This window comes from Anomalospiza imberbis, chromosome 8 (assembly GCF_031753505.1).
Source record: "Anomalospiza imberbis isolate Cuckoo-Finch-1a 21T00152 chromosome 8, ASM3175350v1, whole genome shotgun sequence".
Taxonomy (NCBI): domain Eukaryota; kingdom Metazoa; phylum Chordata; class Aves; order Passeriformes; family Viduidae; genus Anomalospiza; species Anomalospiza imberbis.
The window spans coordinates 7,520,995-7,527,253 of record NC_089688.1 but is presented as its reverse complement, the minus strand read 5'-3'; the positions used below and the strand labels follow the sequence as shown (position 1 = coordinate 7,527,253).

The window sequence follows — 6,259 nt, the reverse complement described above, 5'->3', positions numbered from 1 at the left end:
GAATTCCCCTGAAGTCAGTGGACTTACACAGCTGTAAAACAGGAGCAAAGACTGTATAGCATAAAACAAGAAGGCAGATAGAGCTTTGCACTTTTGAATAGATCCAAGATTAAATCTATTTTCAGCCCCTGTCAAAAATAGAGAAAAGGAAGGTTTGCTTGGCCTTGCTATTTAATGAGAAGTTTAAATATTACAATACTATGTTCCATGAATTAGAAAGGCAAGCAATAACCTAGTGTGACATTTAGTTTCACCCCCTCCCCTTTGTGCATGTGCTTATTTTCACCCTACAACACAACATTTTGCCACTTTAAAAAGTTACTGTGGAGGTGTTTCAAAAAAGTGTTCAAAGATGTAGATGGGTATTTAAGACCTGGGACCCAAACACCCCCATAATGCCCCCAAATAACATCAGGAAACCGGAAACAAAAATGACACCCAAAATGAATTCTCTGTGCTGTTTCACAGCATCATCCAAAGAGAGTGATGTCCCTGATTCAAAACATGTCTCAGGGCATGCCCTCTCTGAGAAGCTGTCATCAGAAAGAACAAAGAAACAGCACATATTTCTTGAGTGGAAATTCCCTCAACACATTTCTGGAAGCATCAGGAATTATTTTAAAAGTTCAAGAAAGATTTTCTTGATATCAGCCTTATTCTATATAACCCTGATGCCTTATAATGTTCTATTGATGTCTGCATAAGAGTATCTTAGTCACATATCAACTTTTCCTTATAATGTGTATCACTTTAGCTGCAGGTAAAGAGCAGCTAAAGGCTTTGAGCTTTATATCCAGGAGATCCTGGGGAAAAAAGCCCCAAAACTGTAGGAGAGAAAACAACCCTAGTTTGTTTCCCCTTGAGCATTTTCTGACCCTTCCCTGAACATAGACCATGTTTGAGACATTAGTGCTGCCAAGCCTGGAAAGTCACAGTAGCTGGGTTTGACTTACTGTAAGGTATTTACACCCACCACAGAGACAGGGGCATTGCTTCAAAGAGCACAGCAGATGTGCACAGCAGTATTAAACTAATTATCAGGATCACTGTTGAATTTCCCTTCCCACACTGTTTGTCTTTCCAATTACAACTACAAATACACAACCTAGGTGACCCGCTCCCCATTTATATGCACCAGCCACTGAAAAATCCCCTGTGCAATTCCAGATGCAATCAGGTGGTGGTTAACACCAGTCCTCTTTGGAGAATAGCCATCTACTTTGAACACATATTAATTAAATCCAAAGATACTTCTGGGAGGCATTTCATTTTCCTGAGTCAACATAACCTCATCTAATGTCTGGGAGCATCATTTTTCCCACTGTGATTTGTTGTGCTTGACACAGCCCTGGGAAGCTATTTAAGGGCAGAGAACACAGTTCTGGTGCTCTGCCTGCTGCATATTTGTTTGCACTCACAAAAAAATATGCTACTCTTACTTACCTGTCCAACTTATTGCACCTGTCATGATCTGCTTAAAGCTCAGGACAAAAGGGGTTCTGGCATCTATTTTGGAATTTGTACCCTTTCAAGCCAAAGAGGTGAGAAGGCATTCACTGGCTTCTAGCTCCCTTCTGCCACTTCCACAGCAGTGGGTGACATTTCCTGGGCACCATCTGACACCCCCTGGGAAAAATGGCTTATTTAAAGCATTCTGCTCAGTCTGAATAGTGAATTGGGAGGCGAAAGGGTGTTTGCCTCTATATTTTGCTTGTTTATTTGTTTGCCATTCTTAACTGCACACATTTGCATAAAAGAAGGAATGTTGTGTCATCTTCTCCCAGAGCTTATTCCCCATCTGAATCTGTTGATGATAGCTTAATCATTTCCACAGCAACCAAGATCATGACATCAAACAGGGTATAAGCAGCAGGGACAGATGATCTCTCAGGAAACAGGTCCTCTTCCATGTACATAAATACTCTGAAAATCAAGAGAGAAAGAGAAATACAGAGAATATCTGCCACAAAAATGTGATTGTCCTAAGAAGTTAGAGACAGTCCATTTTTTCTTTCATTTTCTGTCTGCTGCTGCTTAACAGTACAGAATTACATTATGTCCTATGGTTTTAAACAGTATTATATGACAGACCAGGCATGAGGGACAGACAGCTTCTTTGGTCAGAGCTGGAAAGGCAGATGTACATGCAGTTCCTCCACCAGACACAGCCCATGCTTTAGGTGATTGCAAAGGAATCCTTCTTGGTCTGTTTGGCAACTTTGCTAATTGTGTTCTAAATGAGGAAAATAAAATCATGACCTTCATTTCATTAATTTCAGGTGCTTTTACTTCAACAATATCCCTTTTTGTGATAAAACAAAAACTAAACCTATGTTCTTACTAGAGAGGCCTTTTTTATTTAACCTTTCTGAATATGGACCTCAAAATCTGACCTTTCAGTAAAAGAGTAACATGCCACAACACAGCTTGTAACAAGCAGCACTGCTGGGTTCAGCTTCTGCAGCTCCCTAACTTAACAGAGCTGTAGAGGTGGATGGAAACAGCTGCAGCTGCTGAATGCTTTGGGATAAATCACAAATGACTGCTTAGTTCAGGGATGGCCAATTACGTGCAGCTCTGAATTATTTAATCTTACCTACCATGCCAAGCTCTGCTGTGGCTCAGGGCCACATGGAGACCGGTGTGACACACTAGAGTTAGGGACGGGCCAATGGCCGTGCCAGACTGAATGGATGACATCAACCCTGCAGGTGGCAAAATTGCTGAGGAAACTGATATCTGACACAGGAATAAACTAAGTAAAGCTGCTGGAGGAAGAGGTTATTGATCACCCTGCCTCCTGTTTGGAAACGAGTGCTGTTGTGAGACAGAGAGCAGTCCCGCTCCCTTTGCGAGCGGATCAGCGTGAGGCAGGCAGGAGCTGCTGAGCTGAGGATGCACGGCCCTCAAGTGAGAGCTGCTGGGAACGTGGGTGAGGCTGAGCTCACCCCGAGCTCACCCCGAGCTCACCCCGAGCGGGGACACGCATGAGCTCGGCTCGTGTGGCACAGACTGGGCACAAACCAGATCCCTCTCACTCTTCCCAGCCCGGATGGTTACGGACTTCTGGTAGATTTTGGCTGAAAAGCCAGTGGCAAGATCAGTACAGAAATATCTGCACTTGTCTTGGTCAAATGCAACAGTGACACCTCCAACCCCTGGCTGGGGAGCTGAAGACTGTAGAGCAAACTTGAGGCAAAGGTGGAAAACATGAATGTCTTACTGATTAGAGTAAGCCACGCTGCAAAAACTGGGGGTTGACCCCAGAGTTTAGGTATCCAAAACAGCAGATAATTTCTTCCCCAAAAGTATTGGAGAGAAACAGCGATACTTTGTCATGAGTTTCACCATGGGCACTTACATTTTCCAATCTTGTTTTGGAATCTTGGTGGAATGGGGTGTTCATGTGAGAGATGTGAGCCTCACAACAAGCTGCAGATGGTCAGTGCAAAACAAACAAACAAACAAACAAACAAACTGCAGTTATATTAAGTTTAAAGTATCAGAAAGCAAAGGTTCACAACTTTCTTCCTAATCATTATTTGCACCAACTCCTCAATGATTTTGGAATTCTGGGTCATGAATTTTGAAGTGCTTTAAGCTGGTCATATTCCCTGGTGACTGCTTGAGTGCTGGAAAGAATGTAAATCTGCCAGTTTTTATTGCTGGCTACCCACAGCTTCATTTATCAAAGAGCACTGCTCACTCTCACCCAGGAGGCTGCCCTGTCATCTCTCTGGACTCAGGGAGCCTCACATAACTCCTTATTCATACATTTATCTTGTTGCAAGGAGCTAAACCTCCTTTGTAGCAACTGGTAGTATTTTTAAAAAGGAAAATTTGGGATGCCTGAACTTATACAAAGCCAGATATAAATCTTTGCTTTGAATGGACAAAACAAATATTTCTGTCATTTTTCCCCCTGCAGTTCAGGTTTTAGCATGTTTTACACTGATTTTTCCCTTGTGCAAAGGTTTTTTCTGTTAGAAGGTATCCTTTTGAATGACCTGTACATACCAGCATAAACTCACTCAGAAGGGTTTTAGTAACAACAAAATATCCAAATTGCCCTTCCAGCGAGCTTTCAAAGGACTTTTGCTGTGTGTGTACACAGACTTCAGGCAAGCACTGTGAACATTTTATGCAAAACCAATTACTTGGCAACCAAAAGAAAGATGTGCAGCACAATTTCCCAATTGCTGTTACTCTTGTCACGGAATCTTACAACTGTTTAGCTTACAAAATACCCTTAAAGCCATCAAGTCCAACCACTAAATTGGCACTGCCAAGTCCACCCCTAAATCATGTCCCTAAGTGCCACATCTACACATCTTTAAACACCTCCAGGGATGTGACTCAACTGCTCCCCTGAGCAGTCTGCTCCAATACTTGACAACCCATTCAAAGAGGAATTTTTCCCTTAATATCCATTGTTGTTACAGCTCCTCCCAACATACTTTTCATGTTGTCTCTAAATTTATAAGAATCAACATAATTAGCCACACTGAACAAAGACCCTCTGACTCGTGTAAACAGACACAGCTATAAAGCTTTCTAGTTTCTTAATCAGTGTTGCATCTGTGCCAGGCAAAAGATTTAGTTTACCAAGAAACATATCTCTGCTGAGAAACACAATTGCAATGTTCCAGTGGTGGAGTAAGTGGTTTGCTGTAGCTCTTTGCTGAATAGCATGGCATTCCTTTGCCAAAAGACCTTTATTTATTATATCTACACATTTAGAAGAAATAATGTCTTACTCTGCACTGCTACACTGGAAGAACTGTAATACTTACAGCAAGCCTTGGGTGTGAAAAAGCTGGGCCAACATATCAAATATATCTCCCTATTAGTAAATTGCCCAGTGTTTAGACATTTAAGAGAATATCTTTTACCACTTCCCCAGCCATAGAAGTTTCTTCCTGAGAGTACTGACATTATATCTGTACCTGTGAGCAAAACCTTCAGTGCAAAACACCCAAGCTGCAAATCCCTGAGCCTTTACACCCCTGTGTGGAATGCAGGAGGCATGCACTGCACACTGGCAGGCAGCTCCAGCAGAAGCAGCTCATCCCCTCGCTGGCATGCAGCATCCTGGTGAGGAGCAGGGATGCCTACACAGTCACAGGCCATGCCAGCAGGTGTGTACTGCTGCCAGCAGCACAACTTTCCCATGTTGTTCCCAGGACAGCAGCAAAGCAGTCCCAGTGTGCCTCATTTCAAGAACAGGAGGGATGCAGGTTTTCAACGAGGCATATTTTGGCAGCTGAATGAGATGGACACTGTGGAGTGATCAAACTAAAGCACTGAAGTAGGAAGATTAGCTTAGTGTCATCCATGACATAGAAAAAAGAAAAGAGGAGGAAAACAGTGAAAATTCTCAGTGTTTCTATTCCCAAAATCAACCAGAGAAATGTTTCTTGACCTCAGGGAAGGTAACTGGAGTGTGTCAGTAGTCACTGTGTGAAAGCAGTAGGGACAAAGTGGATGTATAAACACCACTGAAGATCAGAACTCTCCAAAGACATTTTCTTTACCCTCAGTTTATCAGTGTATGACTTCCCATTTAGTGCCAACAGGAGCATCAAGGACGCTCACTTCCTCATTCCCATTGCACTGGAGAAGCAATTCAGGTGTCACAGTATCACTTGGAAAAACAGCTTAAGAAAGGGAAAAAAGAATCAGATTTCCCAGAGAAACAATGACTTTACATAAGTTAACTTAAATTCACATAATAAATCTACTCCATCAGCCTCTATTGAGCATCCTGGTCTGAAACTACCGATCTATAAATAGCTTTATAGTGCTGTCAGTTTGTTACAGCTCATGTAGCAAAGCTCTTTCAAAAAGAGCGGTTATTCTTCCTCTCTGGAAGATTTCTTTTTCTAGTGAAAAAGGCAGACCCTCCATGTGGCTGCAAATGAAGAGCTGAAATGTATTTTCATTATTAAATGGCACCAGCTGAAAGTTTTTCTGCCTTTTACTGTCTCTGGAGTCTCCCTGAGGTCACCCATCTCGGAGAGCGCCTGCACACAAAGACAGCCTCAAAAAGGTATTTCCCATCTGCCAAGCCCCTGCTCTGCCTGGCAGGGAGGGGTGTTTGGAACTCCTGGCCATTGGCCAGGATAAGGCAGGAGTGAGGCCATGCAGGCTTCAGTGTGAGGGAAGGAGCACAAACAGGAGAGCCCTGGCAGGGTCAGCCTTGCACGGTGCTCTCCTGAAAATGAGCCAGGGCACGGTGGCTGCAAAAGGAGTCTGTTTG

General features: G+C 43.0%; 1 long non-coding RNA gene across 7 annotated transcripts in view; it reads right to left on the bottom strand.

Moving 5' to 3' along the window:
* Positions 1–1,657: 1,657 nt before the first annotated feature.
* LOC137477870 (uncharacterized) overlaps positions 1,658–6,259 on the bottom strand; it is a 68,034-nt gene continuing 63,432 nt past the window's right edge. For 6 of the 7 annotated variants that reach the window (XR_011001240.1, XR_011001236.1, XR_011001237.1 and 3 more), the window contains one exon: positions 1,658–1,923. This is a non-coding gene — a long non-coding RNA (uncharacterized lncRNA). Of the gene's footprint in view, positions 1,924–4,419; positions 5,280–6,259 lie in introns of those variants that run through there. The other variant, XR_011001242.1, reaches the window with a different exon arrangement.